At 51.0% G+C, this 19938-nt stretch overlaps 1 protein-coding gene and 1 pseudogene across 1 annotated transcript in view; one reads left to right on the plus strand and one right to left on the minus strand.

The window, feature by feature from the left end:
* The window catches only part of LOC111157264 (E74 like ETS transcription factor 4), a 41172-nt gene extending 21577 nt beyond the window's left edge, over nt 1-19595 (minus strand). The window contains exon 1 of the mRNA XM_022518542.1: nt 19450-19595. The gene's annotated coding sequence lies outside the window, so the exon portion shown is untranslated. The remainder of the gene's footprint in view (nt 1-19449) is intronic.
* On the plus strand, nt 3762-4300 carry LOC111157243 (annotated as a pseudogene).
* Nucleotides 19596-19938: the final 343 nt, after the last annotated feature.

Below are 19938 nucleotides of genomic sequence, written 5' to 3' on the forward strand. Positions count from 1 at the left end.
GGCAGCTTCAGCTCTGATGTCACCACAGACTCCTGGGGTTCCTCCTTCCCCCTCACCCACACTACTCAAAGCCTCTTCCTGACTCAGAGTCCCAGGATATCAAAGTTAAAAGGGACCTGAAAGATTATGGCATTTATCCATCCTATCATCCAACTGCAAACACCAAGCTCCCGAGGGAGGAAAAATGACTTGCCCAAGTTCACACAGCCAGTTGCTATGACTCCCAGGTGACCTTTCTTCTTCCCCTCTTCACTGTCTCTCGGTGTCCTCAATACAGCCAACCCTTTCCTCTGGTGAGGACAGACAGCAGCCAAAGACCCAGGGCTGGCAAATAACAATGAAGCCACACATGTGCAGAACACATTTAACTTTTGCAGCAACTTCCCCACCTCCGTGCCTTTGTTCACACCATGCCCTAGGCCTGCTGTGCCCTTCCCCAATTTCTGCAGCTCCAATTCCCACACAGTGGTCAAGATCTGAAGCAAATGTCACCTCCTTTTCACAGGCTTACCTGCTTCCTCCCCAACAAGTATATTCTCTCCCCCTCCTCCCGACACCTTAGATTTACTTCTTAGTTACTGAAGTACAGGTTGGCCAACTAGGGCTTGCATGCCAAATCCAGCCCACTGTCTGTTTTGGATGGCCCATGAGCTAAGAATGGCTTTTACATTTTTTAATGATTAGGACAAAAAAAATAAATATTTCATCCCACATGATAATTTTTCGAAGTTCAAATTTCAGTGTCCACAAATAAAGTTTTATTGGAATGCGGCTACGCTCATTTGTTTTCCTATCATCTCTGGCTGCTTTTGCATTGTAAGTTGAGTTGTGACAGAGTCCCTATGGGCCACAAAGCCTAAAATATTTACAGTCTATTTGCAGGAAAAGTTTACTGGCTCCTGGACTAAAGGCTTCACTCCCCTCCAGTGTGAATAGATTGATTAAGCTCATTTCTGAGAAGAACGTCATGGAGCACTCAGGAGCACCAGGAAGGACGCGTGAACACCAAACACAAACTCGGCAGATTTTCATCAGAAAGAAAATCCTGGCCGGGTTCTGCCCATGCTGGGACCTTGAGCAAGTCATTTCAGCTTTGTGGGCCTCAGTTTCCTCCACTGCCCAGTGAGGGGGTCGGACTGGATGGTCTAAGGCCCTTTCTAGCCGTATGAGTCACAGTCAGCAATTTATTGCATTTCCAACTCACATAGTTTTGAGCAGACACAGTCCTGATGATCTTCTCTCAGAGTAAGAGCTTACAGAAGGCTCCCCTGCCCAAATGTGGTTTTCCGTTGCCATTGTGGGCCCCCCTCACCCCATACTCACCTGCCCCTCCCCACCCTTCCCTTCTCGATGACCTGTCTGCGCTTCTTTCTGAAGTCCTCTCCCATCAAAATAGAGATGGCTTCCTCTGAGAGCCATCCCCCCTCCCCAGCCCCTCTGACCTGGTGGGCCAGAAGCATCCATTTTTGTGGGGGCGGAGCCAAGGGAAAGAAGGGCGCTCAGCTCTCCCCAGCCTCCCAGGACCCAGGCAGACAAGCAGTCAAGTAGGGGATAGGGCCAGCTCTCACCGCACCCCTGCTCTGCCAGAGGAAACAGCCCCTCTCTGCCACTTCCTGTCCCAGGGGTTTCAGCAGTTTCCCCTTCAGGGCCTGCAGGCCCTCCTGCCCCGCCCCTGCCCCACACAGGTCAGAGAGTGCAGAGAGGGGAGGGGCCCTGCGGGGGAGGGGGGAGGATCCCTCACAGGAAGGCTGAGGAGACAGCTGTCTACACAAGGGGACGCCCCAACAGCTCCATTGCCAGCCTGCCTGGGCTGGGGGACTTGGGACTGGGAGGGAGCTGGGGCTGTCTCTGCCAAACCCTCTCCAGTTAGAGGATGAGAAGTGGGTTTATCACCTTACTTAGCTATCGCCTTGAGGAGGCGGGTGCAGAATGAGCCTGGCCTTCCAGGACTGACGAAAAGACTGGACTGTGTGCTCAGGGCAATATCCACCTGGGCTGAGGATGAGCCCCGGGTGGCTCAGGATGGAGGGATGGACTGTGGCAAGAGCCTGGGGGAAAGCAGGCTGACTGTAAGGGTTAACTGGGAGGGCCAGGTGACACTGAAAGCAATGCCACTTGACAATTTTGCATAATTTTGTCCTCAGCACCAATGGACAGAGACAACAATGGAGAGCAAAGTATTACAGTACATGTGGGTCAAGGGTAGCGGCATTTTCTGGGTGATGGAACAGGAAGCTATCACATTCCATAGCTGCTAGTGATTCGGTGTCGGGACTTGCACTTGTAAATACCTCCCAGTTGCCCTTGCAAGGTTGGAGCTCCTAGCACTGGGGCTATGTGCCCGACAGGGATCCTGCAGGCATGTGACCATCTCTGCCAGGCCTTCCCAAGGCAAAGGGTCAGAGGAGCAGTAGAAGCCTGAGGCCCTGGACCTCTGCCTAGGGGCCGGTCCTCCTGAGGACAGGTTACAATTACATGGTAATAGTTCTAGAAGCCCTGATGCCTGGGATGGGGGCCTAGGAGTGGAAAGACACAATCTGGTCCCCCTATGGTAATATTGTTCCGTGAGGTCCAAGCAGCAGTAGGAGAAGCTAAGGGGACCCCTAGACATGATGGTACTGGGTGAGCCAACAAAAAATGGATGGGAAGATGGTCTTGATACCTCTGGGTTCTAGAGGTCATCCTCTTGCAACTTAGGCCAAGAGCCCTGCCCAGGCAGGCCTCCTGTCTCGAGAACAGAGTCTCTCTTTTCCCCATCCCCTCACCCTCCACACACCCCTCCCAGGGCAAATAGGACCCAGTGCCCCAGTGATAGGGCCCCACACAGGCCTGCTTCTTCAGCCCTGCAATTTGGAGTAAATACTGCTTCACAGCTGGCATGGGGGACACCAAGGAGGCCTTGGAGACAACATCTGGATATGCATCTGGGATTCTGCCAGCCCCTCCCTACATCTGGAGTGCAAACCCAGGGCCAGGGTTTGGTTACAAGCCCGACTCAAAGCTGGTGGCACGTGTTTGGAAAGAGCATCTAGTCTGGGTGGAGCGGGTGGAAGCACTTGAGATCAGTGCCAGCTCAGGGCAAGTGCTTGTGGGGCTGGCACAGATCTGAGCTAGTGCTGGGCCTGGGATGGTGGGTGTGGCCACTGTGGCCTCACCATGGGCCCGTTGGGGGAGGACCAGAGGGGTGTGGGTATTGTGTAAATATGGGTAAGATTTTCTTTTGCGCCCTCTGATAGCACTTCAAGTTGTTCCCTCTGCATCTGGGGAAAGGGGCCAAACTGTAAAAATTACAGGGTGGGGGCGCCTGGGTGGCTCAGTGGTTGAAGCCTCTGCCTTCGGCTCGGGTCATGATCTCGGGGTCCTGGGATGGAGCCCAGTATCGGGCTCTCTGCTCAGTGGACAGCCTGCTTCCCCTCCCCCTCTCTGCCTACTTGTGATCTTTGTCTGTCAAATAAATAAATAAAATCTTTAAAAAAAATTACAGGGTGGCGCGCAGGGAAGGTGGCTGAGATTTATACTTGCTGGGTACAAGCTGTGGGGTCGGTGTGCCAAGCACTTCATCTAGGCTATCTCCTTTAATTCTCACAACATCCTTACAAAGTAGCTAGTCACTGCCAGAGCTGGGGACAGAACCTAGGTTTATTTCCAACTACTACGCTCTCTGAACTTTGTTTTCAGTGAAATCTCTTTTGGTAATAATCCTGTTTTAATAGTTCCGTTTTAAAAACAGCAGAAGTGAGGCTCAGAAAAGATTAAGTAACATGACCAAGGTCACACCGCCCGTCAAGAATGGAAGCAGACCTTTTCTCAGGCGGTGGAGAAGATGGTGGATGTTCGAACAGAGGGGTGCCTACCAAATGCGGCTGGCCGTCTTTCTAAACAAGAAGAGGGTCCTGCTTGGAGGAACTGGCAAGAACAAACTCGAGTCCTGCGATATTACAAAAACACTGGTCTGGGCTTCAAGATGCCCAAGGAGGCCACTAAGGGCGACTATGCTGGTAAGAAATGACCCTTTACTGTTAATGTCTCCACCTGAAGGCAGATTCTGTCTGGTGACCAAGATGAAGATGCAGAGGACCACTGTCATCCACCAAGACTACTCCCATTACATCCGAAAGTGCAGCCGCTGTGAGAAATGCCACAAGAACATGTCTGTACACCAGTCCCCCACTTCAGGGACCTCCAGACTGGTGACACTGTTACAGTGGGTGAGTGTCAGCCCTTGCGCAAGACTATGCTCTTCAACGTGCTGAAGGTCAGCAAGGCTGCTGGCACCAAGAAACAACTCCAGAAGTTCTGAGACTAGACATCTGCTCATACCTCTGGACAAAATTTGTTTTCCTACTTAATAAATAAGGCAGACTCAAACCCAGGCTGTGTGCCTTCGATATCAAAGTCTATGCCTTCCCCGCGGCCCCACGCTGGTGACCATTTGCTCAGATCCCTAGCTCAGTGCTCGCTCACAACACACAACTCTGAAGATTCAGAACCTCTGTGATGCTCCTTCAACAAAAGCTTACCAGGTCTGTGACCCAACCCCTCCTCTAGGGCCTCAATCCCAATCAAAGCTCCATCGAAGAAGTGATTCCTAACGTTCTGGGCCAAGTCTGCACCAAAATGGTGACAAGCTGAGCCAGCTATGAAGGAAGAGGAAGTGGAATGGGAGGCTTCCAGCTCTGCTGATGAAGGACGCTGACTCTATTCCACCTCAAGGGGCCTACCATTTCCAGAGAGTTCCTGGATCCAGACCTGGGGTGGCCATGTCATGGCCCTGCCCCATAAATATACACTTGCTCTCAGTTTACACATAATGTTAGTCTGGGTTCTTATCTCTCGGGGTACTGATTCACATGTTTATTCAAATATTTATGGAAAGTCAGCCCTGAGCACCTATAGATGGCAGGCCCATGGCCAGGCGCTTATCTCCAGGCCCACCCTATTCTTCTCGAGGTAGACGGAGGTAGATTCTCTTCCTAAGTTCCCGGTAAGCTGGGTTATCCCATCTACCTAATCGATTGCTGGGTTTTTTTCTCCCCAAAATATATCTGTACCAAATATCTCTTATTTGGCCTAGAGGTTGGCAGAAAATGGGGAGTGACTTGTTAATGGGTACAGAGTCTCTTTATGAAGTGATGACAATATTCTATAATGCATTGTAGTGATGGAAGTAAAATTCTGTGAATATACTGAAGCCAAAGAATTGTATACTTTGAGCATATAACTGAATTGTATGGCAATGAATTAAATTGAATTAAACTGTTATTCATTATTATTTTTATTTTTTTATTTGGGGGGGCAGGGGCAGATGGAGAGAGAGAATCCTTAAGCAGGCTCCACACCCAGCGCAAAGCCTGATGCAGGGCTCAAGCTCAACGACCCTGAGATCAGGATCTCAGATGAAATCAAGAGTCGGACCCTTAACCAACTGAGCCACCCAGATGTCCCTAACTAAACTGTTATTTAAAACAAACAAACAAACAAACAAAAATGAGGCCCAGAGAGAGGCAGCAGCTCACTCAAGGCCACGTGCAAGTTGACAGAGCAGTTCAGGCCACACTCCAGATGTCCAATTTCTGATTTTGAGGATCTCTTCTACCAGCCTCCCCATGGCCCTAAGCAAGGATAAATGCTGAGGCTGAGCGAGTGTGCAAAGCAGGGCCACCTGCATGCATGCGGGCTGGTGGTTGGGTCCAAAGCAACAGGGTAGGCAGTGGAAAATGCTATAAACCAGGGGCTTCAATTTAGGTCTGCCATGAGCATCGCCAAGTGCCCCTCTCTGGATCCCAGCGTCCCCGTCTGAAAAGTCAAGCAGGTAAGTCTGGTGCTCCCTTGCGAAAGGCCCCATGAGCTCCGACCCCCTGAGGTTCTTTTTTTTTTTAAGATCTTATTTATTTATTTAACAGAGGGAGAGATCACAAGTAGGCAGAGAGGCAGGCAGAGAGAGAGGAGGAAGCAGGCTCCCCGCTGAGCAGAGTGCCCGATGCAGGACTCTATCCCAGGACCCCAAGATCATGACCTGAGCCGAAGGCAGTGGTTTAACCCACTGAGCCACCCAGGCACCACAAGACCCCCTGAGGTTCTAATTAGAAAGTCCTACAAGGTGGAACAGAAAGGCGTGTCAAATATGTGCTGCTTCTCAGAGAGCTGCAGGAGGTTCTAGATACAATTAAGCGTTCCAATCGTTGCTCCTCACTGATAGTGATGACCAGGACTTTCCTGTAAGAGTCAAATTCTCTTGGACAATTCCACTACTAAGTTTCCCCAAGGTCTGGCGCGTGGGGAGCTCGGTCCTGATTTCCCCCCACCAGCAGTGTTCAGGGATAGAAGAACCCACAATAGAGACCCATTTATCGTGTCCTTTGGCAATGTGGAGTACCAGGTTCTCGGCCTGGTGCCCAGGCAGCCCCACCTTGTGTTGAACTTGCCTTCTTGGTGGAGGGAGTGATCACTAATGGCCACTGGTCTAGCCCCCGCTGGACAGGATGTTTCCACATCAAGCCCCACTTCCTGCCGCTAGCCCTGGGCTCCGGTTCCCCCCTTCTCCTGCCATCTGGTCGCCTGCCCTCTGCCCCCTCCCCTTGCTGGGTGTTTACAGGCTGTCTTATCAGTATGGGGAATCTGGGCCTCACCCAGCTGGCTGCCCTGCCCCGCCCAGCCCAGACAGCCTCCCCAGGGCCCTACCTGCTGTGGTTTCATCACTACAGGCACTATAATCTGGAACCCCCCTTGCACCCCTGGCCGGCAGGGGGTGTGGATGAAGGCTTGCTGCCTGCCAGAGTGAAACCTGAATATTCATAGCGCTTTATCTGCCTTGCCCCAGCTGGGGGAGGGCATGCATTCTTTGTACATTGTCATCATCTCTATCTGCAGGCTATGGGGACAGGAATGAGGTGCTTGGGTCACTGAGAAGGATAACTTTGGCCTGGAGGCCTTGACGGCTCTTCTGTTCTCAACCACCAAGAGATGAGCAGCGGCAAGGCTAGGTAGGCTCTTGAGAGCACAAGCAGGTTTTCTGTTTTTCTAACTGGAAGTACTGTAAACACTCTGAGCTCAAGGTGGGACAGAATGAGGGGCCACAGGCTGACTGGGGTGGAGGGGGAAAGGCTAGGCAATCTGTGGGCACAGCCTCGGCCAATCCATGCCTACTTCGGAGTCTCATGATCCCCACACCAAAGGCTGGGAGCTAACCACTGAGCAAGTCCAACGACTTTCCCCAGGGACACAAGGGCTTAGATTTTTCCATCAAATAAGTTTGAACCAAGGAAGGAGACAGGGATGGGGACAGCAGGCAAACGAACATGCTGCAGGTGACGGACACACCTTCCTGCACTTTGGGCGAAGATCCCGAAAGTGTAAATTCTGACCTGTCCAGAAGCAGGTCTCACAGGGCCAGGGCCTGCTTGCTAAAGCCGACCAAGCCACACAGCAGGAATCGAAGCCACAGTTCCAACCCAGGGCATCTTTCAGGAGCTTCCATGTTGCTTGCTGATAAATCAATGAAAATATATCTAGGCAGTAGATTGCAACATTCGCGCTTAGGATAAAATGCCACACTTAAAGAAATTTATGAGATTGTGTCCTTCTAGGCCTCTAGGATATAAATCAATAGTTTGGGGCACTTGGGTGGGAAAGTTTGGAAAACCTCTGCTAAGGCAATTTTGCCATTAATGGGCTATGTAACCACAGGCATGCCAAGTCACATGGCTCTCCCAGTCTTGGGCCTCCTGCCCCCCTCTCCACTACAGACCTCATGCTACCCGTAGCTCCTGTGACTGACCCTAGTAGCAGGCCACCATCCCCTCTCCCCAGGAATGACTTCCCCACCACTCTGAAAAATCACAAACCATTTAATGTTAATGTGTTAGTGAGTGATATTAGGTTAATGTGTCGCCTCTCTCTTTAACACATTTTCTCTGAAAAAGGCCATCTGGAGCTACCCTTGTCTTAGTCTAGAGAGTGTCTCCGGGGCAACCGTGGGGCAGCCCAGCAGGTTGGTGAGGCAGGTGGGTATTCTCAGTGGTCTCCCTTACCTCACACCACTAGCCACAGAGCGATCTGGCTTTTACCACCTACTCCCCCCTGCCTGTGGGCCCTGTTAGGAAGCTGTATGGAGTGGACGTGAAAGCCTTCGAAAAGCTAACGACTAGGCCGGGTGCAGCAGAAAGCCCACTGACCGGATGTGAGGGAGATGAAGTTCCAGTCACGGCCCTGCCTCTGCCCAGCTCCTCCCTCTGAGCTGGCGCCAACTCCTACTCCAGGGCACACATTCAGATCTGGCTGTGGCCATACCAGCTGCACTCGGCCGAGCTTTACAGTCCGAACTCATCTGCTTGGTTTCCAAAGGTCCTTCACAGTCTGACCCCACCCTACCTACTCAGCCTTGTTTCCCATGATTTCCCAACTCAAGCCTGGGCTTGAAGCCCAGTGGTCTCCTCATGGTCCCCTGAGGGAACATTCCAGGCTCATTCACGGAGTTTCTCAGGCCAGCCATGCCCTTGCTGCTCTGTTTTGGTTAATCAAATAATGCCCATCCAGCAAGGTCCCCACCAAGGTCCCCAGACCCATGGAGCTGGTTACATCCTGATAAGTAGAGTGCACACCTATGGAGCCCCCTTTTCGAAATGCTGATAGCCCAGATTTGACCACGAGATCTCTTCATACCACACAGGCTTGCCCTGCTCTTTAATTATTTCATGTGCAGTCCAATCCATGGGACCAAGGCCTAGCTCTTCTTCTGATTCTAGCACAGGTCTGGGCATTCATGAATTAAGTTCACATAAAGTCTCTGTCCAAGGGAGATCTCTAGAATAGACACCCCAGGTCCTGACAGATGTGAGAGCTACAATCTAAGGGTGGGGCTAGGGATGGAGTTGGGGGACAAATGTCCCCAGCCTCCAACATTACTTGTACTCTCCGGCTCCCTGTCTGTGTTTGGGGAAACATACCAGCTAGAGTCATTTATTCCAAGCTGCATCAAGAAGGTGGTTCATGATCAATCAAGTCATCTCTCTTTGTACAAAACCACAGTGTTTCCACCCTGGGAATATTAGGTGCTGATCTGATCACTGGACTCTCTGGAAAAGATTTCACGATTCTGGATCAGGTCTAAGACAGAAAATGATTCAGCAAAATAGGGTGTGTGGGGTGCCTGGGTGGCTCAGTTGGTTAGGAGTCTCTCTCTCTTTTTTTTTTAAGATTTTATTTATTTGAGAGAGAGCGAGAGAGAGCACAAGCAGGGTGAAGGGCAGAGGGAGAAGCGTGAGCAGGGAGCCTGACGTGGGACTGGATCCTGGGACTCCAGATCATGACCTGGGCTGAAGGCAGACACTAATCTACTGAGCCACCCAGGCGCCCTAGGAGTCTGGCTCTTGATTTTGGCTAGGGTCATGATCTCGGAATCTTGTGATCAAGCCGTGTGACAGGCTCCATGTTCAGTGGGGAGTCTGCTTGGGATTCTCAATCCCTCTCCCTTTGCCCCCACCTCTGGCTTGCATGCTCACTTACTCTCTCTAGAAAAAAAATAATAATAAATAAATCTCGGGGCACCTGGGTGGCTCAGGGGGTTAAAGCCTCTGCCTTCAGCTCAGGTCATGATCCTGAGGTCCTGGGATCGAGCCCCGCATCAGGCTCTCTGCTCAGCGGGGAACCTGCTTCCCCCCCCCTCTCTGCCTGCTTCTCTGCCTACTTGTGATCTTTCTCTCTCTCTCTCTCTCTGTGTGTCAAATAAATAAATAAAAATCTCTAAAAAAATCTTTAAAGAAAAAAGAATGGGGTGTGAGTATAACTATATGAAGAAAAGATTTTCATTTTTTTAAAGATTTTATTTATTTATTTATTTATTTGAGAGAAAGAGAGAGAGAGAGAGAGAGCACTAACAGGGGGAGGGGCAGAGAGATAAGCAGACTCCCCATTGAGCACAGAGCTTGAGGTGGGGCTTGATCCTAGGACCCCAAGATCATGACCAGAGCTGAAGTCAGATGCTTAACCGAATGAGCCATCCAGGCACCCCGAAGACAAGCTTTTTAAAAAAGAGGTATTACATTGTCTAGGCAAAAATGGTTGGAAAGGGATATGATTGGCATCTATAAAATGATGTATGGAGCAGATAATCATGGGCCTAGTCACCAAACGTGGTTCATAAATGAAGGGCAAAAAATAAATAGTCCTATTTTGTATTTGTAAAATATATAAGTCCTATTTTGCAAATACATAAGTTTGGAAACTTATGGAATTCTTTAGCTGAAGAATATCAATGGAAAGATTAAGCATTATCTATTTTTTAAAGTATTTTATTTATTTATTTGACAAAAAGAGACACAGTGAGAGAGGAAACACAAGCAGGGGGAGTGGGAGAGGGAGAAGCAGGTTTCCCACCAAGTAGGAAGCCTGATGTGGAGCTTGATCCCAGGACCCTGCGATCATAACCTGAGCCAAAGGCAGACGCCCAATGACTGAACCACCCATGTGCCCTGATTAAGAATCTTCTAAAGTGACAGTTACATCAGGGCCACCCATGATTATAAAATATCTGTTGTAACAATTACTGTAGGGCGCCTGGATGGCTCAGTCAGTTAAGCTTCTGCCTTTGGCTCAGGTGGTGATCCCATCGGGCTCCCTGCTCATCGGGGAGTCTTCTTCTCCCTCCTCTTCTGCCTGCCAGCCCCCCTGCTTGTGCTCTCTCTCTCTCTCTCTCTGTGTGTGTCAAATAAATAAACAAGTAAAATATTTTTAAAAATTACTGTAAATAGGATAAATTCGAGTATTAAAAGAAAATGATATTGACAATCTCATTCTAAAATTCATATGAAATTGCAGAATTAAAATAGGCAAAATAACTCTGAAAAGGAACAAAGTTGGAGGGCTAGCACCACCTGATTTCAAAAAATGATTATAAAGTTACAGTAATAAAAAAAACTGGCATTGGTGGAAAGATAAACAGATCAATCAGCAGAACAGAATACAGAGGGTGCCTGGGTGGCTCAGTCAGTTAAGCATCCGCTCAGGTCATGATCCTAGAGTCCTAGGATCCAGCCAGAAATCCGGCCTTCCTGCTCAGCAGGGAGTCCATTTCTCTCCCTCTCCATCTGCTCCTGCTCATGTGCTCTCTCTCACTCACTTTTTCTCTCAAATAAATAAATAAATAAAATCTTAAAAAAAAAAACAGAATATAGCCCACATATATAAGGACAACTGCAGTAGCCTAACAACAGCTTTTCCAACAAATGGTACTAGAATAATCGGTATCTGTATATAAAAGGAAAAAAAAATGAATGTGAATTTACACCTCTCGCTATCTGGAAGAATTAATTCAAAATGGATCAAAGACCAAAATGTAAACTCTAAAACTATAAAACTTATAAAAGAAAACATAAGACAAGATATTTGTGACCTTGGGCTAGGTGAAGACTTCTTAGAGACCTCACCAACAGTATGATCCACAAAAGTAAAAATTGATTAGTTGGACTTCATTGATATCAAAATCTTCTGCTCCACAAAAGACACTATAAAGAGAATGAAAAGGCAAGCCAGAGACTCAGAGAAAACCTTCACAAAGCAAGAATAAGGGTCTTGTGTCCAGAATATATAAGAATTCTCAAAACTCAACAAGAAAAGCAAACAAATCAATTTTAAAAAGGTCAAAAAAATTTATTCTTTAAAAATATTTTATTTACTTATTTGACAGAGAGGGAGAGAGAGAGAGAGAGCAAGAGTGCATAAGCAGGGGGAAGCGGCAGAGGGAGAGGGAGAAACAGACTCCCCGCCAAGCAGGGAGCCCAATGTTGGGCTCTAGATCATGACCTGAGCTGAAGGCAGACGCTTAACCAACTGAGCCACCCAGGTGCCCCAAAAAGGGGCAAAAGATTTAAACAGATTACCTTACCAAAGAAGATATATTGGTTATAAGTAAGTTCCTCATTAGGGAAGTACAAATTAAAAACCACAATGAGATACCACTGCACACCTATTAGAAGGGCTAAACTTAAAAAGACTCACCAAGTGTTGGTGAGGACACAGAGCAACTAGAACACACACACAATTGGTGGGAATGTGAAATAGTACAATCACTTTGGGAAACAGTTTGAAGTTTCTTTCTTTTTTTTTTTAATTTTTTAAAAAGATTTTATTTATTTATTTATTTATTTATTTGTCAGAGAGGAAGAGAGAGAGAGTGAGCACAAAAGCAGGCAGAGAGGCAGGCAGAGGCAGAGAGAGAAGCAGGCTCCCTGCTGAGCAAGGAGCCCGATGCAGGACTCAATCCCAGGACCCTGGGATCATGACCTGAGCCAAAGGCAGCGGCTTAACCCACTGAGCCACCCAAGCATCCCAGTTTGACAGTTTCTTAAAAAGTTGAACCTATAACTACTGTATGATTCAGCCATTCCACTCCTAGGTGTATTTAACCAAAAGAAAAGGACATATATAACTATGGAAAGATTTGTACATAGATGTGCACAGCAGCTTTGTTTGTAATAGCCAAACATGGGGTGGGGGAAAGCCACCCAATGTCCATCAACTGATGAATAAATAATGTGTGGTATCTCCATACAATGGAATGCTACCTAGCAATAAAAAAGGAATGAAATATGGATGGATGTAACAGCATGGACAGATCTTAAATATGCCGAATGAAAGAAACCATACAAAAAGAGAGTACACATGGTATATGATTCCATTATATAAAACTCTAGAAAATGCAAACTATTACAATTAGTAAATAAGCCCTAGAGCTCTAATAAACAGAATAGTAAATATAGCTAAAAATATTGTATTATAATCATCAAACTTGCTAAGAGACTAGAGTCTCTTAATCCCACACAGTCTTGAATTGCTCTTTAATCACTAAAAAGAAAGGATAATTATGTACCATGACAGAGGTGCTAATTATCACTACAATGGCAACCATATTACGATATGCAAATAGCCCACTGTGGGGCTAAGTGCATGTGTATTACTACAGCTCTAGAATTGGGTTTAGATCCTTCAGAGCAGGGCGCCTGGGTGGCTCAGTGAGTTAAAGCCTCTGCCTTCGGCTCAGGTCATGATCCCAGGGTCCTGGGATCGAGCCCCTCATCGGGCTCTCTGCTCAGCGGGGAGCCTGCTTCCTCCTCTCTCTCTGCCTGCCTCTCTGCCTACTTGTGATCTCTGTCTGTCAGATAAATAAATAAGATTTTTAAAAAGTTAAAAAAAAAGATCCTTCAGAGCAGGAGGCTGGTCCTGCTGTGGTGGTTTTTGTTTGTTTGTTTGGGTTTTTGTTTTGTTTTGTTTTGTTTTGTTTTGTTTTTATCAGTAGGGCACCAAGAAAGTGGTCACCTAATGTAATGAGACAGGTGTTTTCTGTGCACGGATTCTCACAGAATCAGCAGACCTGAACTAGCCTCTTTTATCCTCTGGGGGCATTATGGGAAAAAGACAAATTATCTACTAAATCTATGTCTAAGTACCTCCTTGCTATCAGGTCATCGGGAATTTGGGGAGGTTAAGACTAATTGCCCATTCTCCCATCCTCCAAGGCCTAGCAGTTCTAACCTGAGGGGCGGAGACCAACGGACAGAGTGAAGTGGCTCAGGGGTGGTCCATGGATGGTCCAGTCCTTCCTGGGCAAACACAATCCATCTGATAGCAGATGGAACCTCCAAAGTACTTTCTGGGAGGCCTTGAATGGGGATGGCGCACAGCTCCTTGGGAACTCTTCTGGGCAAACACAGTGCCCAGCTCCAACCCGAAGCCTCTGGGCATTGGACAAGAATAGACGCATCATCAAATTCTAGCGAAAGGAGGGAGAGAGTGAGGAGTGGTTGGTCAGTTGGCTCCCAGAATTCTACACTCAGCAGGGTAATAACAAGAGACCGACGGTTGCTAAATTCTTGTCCAGGATGCAAGGCCTTTGAGGCCTTCTCTCAAAGGAACTAACTTCTTATTCCTGTAGCAAATGATACTTAAGATGAGAGTGGTGAAGAGATAAAGACGGCAATGTTAATAAAAACATTAAGGACTTGATTTTTTTTTAAAGATTTTATTTATTTATTTGACAGAGATCACAAGTAGGCAGAGAGGCAGGCAGAGAGAGAGAGAGGGAGAAGCAGGCTTCCTGCCGAGCAGAGAGCCTGATGCGGGGCTCGATTCCAGGACCCTGGGATCATGACCTGAGCCGAAGACAGAGGCTTTAACCCACTGAGCCACCCAGGCGCCCCAAGGACTTGATTTTTGCTCTTCACGGCACCACTGCCTGCCACTCAGAAAGACTATTCCGCACACACATCTTCTCCATGTGTCCATCTCCGCACACACGTCCCCTCCTTCTCCTGTGTGATGACAGACTTAACAAAGGGGTAGCAGAAAGATAAGGAAACTCCCTCTCAGTTTCAGAACGGGTATGGCAGGCCTTGCCAATGCTGCCAGAGAAGCGATTGCTCCCTGGCACTGGCCAAGTCAAGGCTGTGTGAGGGGAAGTGACAACAACAGCCATGGGAATAACAACAGCTAACACCTGTGGGGCAGTAACTATGTGCCAGGCACCATGCTGAGTGCTTCATGTGCCGTATCTCATTGAGTCCTCTTGAGACCCTGTGAGGTGGGTACTAGAACCCAACATGGTTAAGTGACTAGCCCATACTCACACAGTCAGTAAGCAGTAGGTCTGGATTGAGAACACAGAGAGCCCGTGCTTCCCACCCCCGACCCCAAGACAACCCAACTTCTCTGGAAGGATACTGGGTTAGATTGGAAGAGGAAAGGAAGCTTCAGGAAGGCCAGAGGGACTGGGAAGCAGCAAGTTACCAGCACTGGGACAATAAAATGGTCCATCGGGAAAGTGGGAACCTAAGGCAAAGCTTGCTCAGCCTGGGAAAGCTGCTTAACCTTTCTTGTTGGTTTAAGAAATGTTCCAGCACTTTCCCTTGCAGACCCTCCTGCATGAAACACCTTTCTCTGAGCCTCCTTCTCCTCCTATAGAAGGCTGGGGTCTCTGCCAAAAAACTCACCTTAGGACATGATTTCCCAGCCAAGAAGTCAGGGCACTCCCGGTGTGTCCCTGTGGTGTTGCAACGTACTGGGGAGGGGGCAGGGAAAGAGGGCAGTGAGAGAGGGAAAATGATGCGGGGGAGGGGAGGATATGTGTGTGTCTGGGTGTTTTTCTCCAGTGAAACGCAACAAGAGCCAAGTTCCCCTCTCCACTCAGCCATGGGAGACACAGAAGTAGCAGAGCAAATATATGGCTAGTCCTTGCCCTTGCCCGGGTGGTCTGGGCAGAAACATATGGGACTCTCTAGACTCTTGGGTTCCCAACTGGCTGAAGAAAGGAAAATCTCTGTCCTCCACCTGAACCTCCCGGCTCTCAGAGAAATCTCAGAATCCTGGGAAAAGGTAGGACCCAACCAGCCCATGCCTGCTCTGAACACCACTGGTGCATCAGTTTTCCTGTCCCTTATGATGTCCTCTACCTCTCTTCCCCTCTCTCCACCCACCTCCTCCAGGGCCTGTGGGGTGGGGGGGGGGTGGACTCAGAATGAAATCCCCTCAGCTTGGGTGGCAAAGAAGCCTGTCTACCCTTTGTGTCTTATCCATACACGCAGGGCTCCCTGGGCTCCCGGTCTGGGCCAGCCACTTTCTATCTCCTGGACTGGAGATCGGGGCTTTGCGCTGAGCCATCCACACTGGCTGACCTGTTCTTTTATGTGCCATGCATTTGCCAAACAATTATCCAGGCTTCGAAGGTCAGTCTGTGGACAGGGAAGACAGAGAAAGGCGTCTTTTCTCCCTTTTCTGCCCAGCCAAATCTCCCCCGCGCCGCCCGCCCTCCCCTTCAAGGTCTAGCTCGAGCCTCACAAAGCCTTCCCTCCCTCCTCCAGCGGCCGACCTCAGAGCTCTGGCCGCCTCTGGCCCCTACTCGGAGGAGCACAATTAGCACCTGACCAGCCACTGACCTGGCTGCCTGTCCTCGCCTCTGATTGTTTCAGTGTCTTAGTCATCTTTCCCTCACCACCTCCTTCATTTGTCTCCTCCACAGTGCCTAGCACAGGTTGGGCACACAGTAGGTGTTAATAAATGGCTGTTGAATTGAAACTCAGCAGCCCCTGTGAGGTCAGAACCCTCTCGAGCACCCCGACCAGCAGTTCCTTGGCAACCAGCACTGGGGCCTGAGCTAGAGGGCATGACTGACGCGGCCACTATCAAGGGCCATGTGAGGCTCAGCGGCCAGAGATTTGCAGGCAGGTTGGTGTTGATGAGAAAAGCCCCTGACCTCTAGGAAAGTGCCCATGGGATTCTGGGTACCTTGGATGAGTTTCCTTTCTCCCCTGCAGAACTAGTTTTCAGTCTGAGAACCTCAAAGGGAATAAATTGGCAGTGAAGCCAGAAACCTCTTTGCAGCTTAGAAATCCTGGAGAGATAACCAAGCCCAGGTTAGGGTCAGACCCAAGCTTGAGAAGAGAAGGCTGCCCAAAACCCTTCCCAGCTCCACAGGGGACCTCCAGGAGGTGATGGGGGTGTGCCAGAGGGCTAGAGGGGGGTTTGGGGGTGGCACTAAGTAATGCTATCCTGCCCCGGCACCCAACAAATCACGACACCTACAGCCCACCAAGGAAGCAGGTCTCCCTTTCCCGGTCATTCGTCCAATTCCCAAAGCAGTTCAGACGGTGCATTCAGACCAGAACCCAGCCAGAGTCCCCAGACAAGGAGAAGCCTCCACGTCTAGGATGCCCAGCTCCCCACACTAGCTCAAGTATTCCAGCCTGACTTCGAATTATGGTTATTTATATAGATGACCTAGATGCTCTTCCTGTCTCCCTCCCACACCCTTCACCCCAACTCTGGCCTACAACAGAAGCTAAGCTATACACAGTCCTGGAAGGTCTGTGACATCTTCTTCACCTCCATGTTTTCTCAATGCCACTTCAGGGATGCCTGCTATGGGGACTGGCTCTTGGCAAATGTTTGTTGAGTGGAATGAGCTTTAGGCACTGTATCAGATAATACCATCATGCTGGTTGGTGCTCACTGTGTGCCATATACTGTTCTAATAAACAGCTTATGTGTATTGAAGGATTTGATCTTCAGAGCAACCTTATGAGGCAGGGCTCACTTGACAAATGGGGCAACTGAGGCATACAACTGACTAGAATCACATAGCTAAGTAAATAGCAAAGCTGGGTTTTAGACTCAGACAGTCTGGCTCTAGGGATGGAAGGTAAAATGAGAAAGTTGGGGGTGGGGTTGGGGGGGGTGGGAAGGCCCAAGGCCAAGCTTAGGAGCAGGGATTTCCCTGGGAAAGCAATCCCCTCAGCCTGCACCTGGCTGGGCCTCTTCAGGGACAAAAGCGCTGAATTTTGCAGGCTAGGGGCATTTTGGATAATCTATCAATCAGGCCTATGAATGAAAGACCACAACACCCTCATTTTTAGATCCCAACACAAGACAGAGAAGACAGAAGCCACTGTGCCACCACTTAGCACTAGGCAGGGGGAGAGTGGATTTCAGGCCCCCAGCTTGTCCAGGGGTGGGCGCCAGTTCCTGAGCAACCATCGAGCAAACAGTGCAGCAGTGGGAGGAATGCCAGACATAGTTGCAAACAAGCCACTCCTTCGGCTCACAGCTAGAGGCTGGGTGAGGGTGGCAAGGTGGAGCCTGCTCAACCCCCCCAAACATCTCAGGCTTTGAACAGCCCCAGAAACAAGCACGCGCAAGGCAGCCCCTTCCCCACACCGGCAAGGATAACAAGTCCTCCAGGATAGTCAAGTATTTCATTTAACTCAGGACAGCTCACCCGCTAGGCTGTTTCTGCGCTGGGTCTACTGAATCAATGGTTGTTGAGAAAGTGCTTTCTAACCGGTAAAGCCCTGTGTAACTGTGAAGAAGGATTTGCATTCTCACCAGGCATACCATGTTCCCAGGCACTTTTAGTGCCAAAGCGTCCTGTCTCCCCCAAGGGGAGAGCTAGATCTCTTCCCTTCACCCCTCTCCAACCTGGCACTCAGGCCAGGGGTCAGCTTGCAGGGGGTGAGTCCCTGATGGGCGTGCCCACCAGCTGTTGGGGCCAAGCAGTGGTGGCTCAGGCCCTGGGGTGGTGACCTCACTTCCGCTCCTACCTCCCCACCTCCCTAGCACTCCTCCCATTTGAGGCCCCACCAGGCCAAAATCGAGAAGTCCAAGGTTAACTGTTCCTCCCCACTTTAAGAGCTAATTAAAATGATTAGCCACAATGAACTGTCAAACATTAACCAGAAGAAGCTGCAGGACCAGACAGGCCTCTATCTCCGGGCAGAGGGATGAGGGGCAGGAATCAAACTGCCATCAAATCCCATGGCGGGGTTGGGGGGCAGCCAGGGAGAGCCTGGCTGAACCGAGGTACCAAGGGGTTAGGAGGTGACTCTGGTCAGGAAGGCCTTGTCCCCTCCACACAGTCCTGAGGGAAGGGCAACAGAGGGTGCGGTGGAGGCACCAGACATTCATAAAGCGGATACCGCTTCCCCAGTTCCCCAAAACAAGGCGCTGCCGGCATGGCACCCCGCGCTGTGAGGCGGCTCAATCCCCTCGCCGGCAGCAGAGGAGGGAACAGAGAGGCGGGAGAAACCGGGAGAGCGGGAACGCGGGAGCGGGAACGCTGGCGTCTTGCTCACACGGAAACTCTGGCCCCTGCCAAGAGGTCTCTATTTTGGCGATCCGATTATCCAAGTCATAGGTGTGTGTGTGTGTGTGTGTGTGTGTGTGTGTGCGCGCGCGTGTGTTTTACACCAGTGAGTGTGTGTTTTACACTAAGGCGCCTGGCCCCCCAGAGGCGCTAGGGGCCGCCCAGTCAATCTGGCAGCCCCGCCACCACACGGTCTGACCTCCCGCCCTCGAGCGCCGAGCTTTCGGGGGGCCTTCTGTCACGATCTGCCCTGTCACGGAACCCTAGCGCCCGGGGCGCGGGAAAACCTGCCTCCCACCCTGGCTCGGGAATTCGATTCCGTTTCTAACCCCGGCTCAGAAGCCCGAGTTCCCCCCCACACACGCGGTGGGGCGAGGCAAGGGCGGGACTCAACACGCCGCGGCTCTCCCACCATTCCCTGGGTCCCCAACCCCGACACGCCGGGGCCCGAGCGTCCCCAATCCCGCCCTGAGGCAAACTTTTCGAGGTCCCCGAAGGCTCGAAGAAGCGGCGCCATCGACGTACCTCAGGCCGAGTGGGCTCGGTCGCCGGGCTGGGGTCGGTCGCTGCGGTCCCCTTCCCGCTCTGGGGGCCCAGGCGAGGGTCCCCAGCTGCCTCCCGCCCTCCCTCAGCCCGCCTTCTCCCCTCGGAAGCCGGGCTGGGCCAGTGGCGCCGGGAACTCGGCGCCGGCGAAAGGAGAAGTGGAAGTTGAGCGCGGCGCCCGGTCGGTCCCCGCGGCCGCCGGGGCCACCGTCCCCCTTCCTCCTTCCCTCCCTCTTTCCTCCCTGCCCGCCTGCCCCCGCGGCCCCGCGCCCGTGACTCACCTCGGCGCCGGGGCAGGCTGGTCCGGGCGGGCGAGGCGCAGGGCTCTCCCACACGTCGCGCCGCCAATGGCAAGTTGGAGGGCGAGATGCAAATACCAGGTGAGACGGCGGCGCCCCTGATAAAACGACTCCGGGGGGGCGGGGTGGAGTGCGGGGGGGAGCGGGGTGGCCGCCAGGGAGGGCCACGCCGAGGGAAGGGGCGGCGGGGGCGCCCGGGGAGGGGGCGCGAGCCGGCGGAGACCTGCACTGAGACACCCGAGCGAAAGGGGAAATTGCACTAGAGACACACACGTCCCCGCAGGCGGCGGCTGGGGCGGGCGCGAAGGAGGCAGGGCGGGAGGGAGGGAAGAGCGGGAGGGAGGGACCGACGGGAGGGACCGCGGGCGGGCGGGGTGGGTGAGGGAGCGAGGGAGGGACGAGGCGTCTTGGTGGAAACAGCGCCCCTCCACCCCTGGCCCGCCGCGGTCGCCAGCACGGCAGGGGGAGCCG

Source organism: Enhydra lutris, unplaced genomic scaffold, assembly GCF_002288905.1.
Source record: "Enhydra lutris kenyoni isolate GAN:26980312 unplaced genomic scaffold, ASM228890v2 scaffoldscaffold53, whole genome shotgun sequence".
NCBI classification, from domain to species: Eukaryota; Metazoa; Chordata; class Mammalia; order Carnivora; family Mustelidae; genus Enhydra; species Enhydra lutris.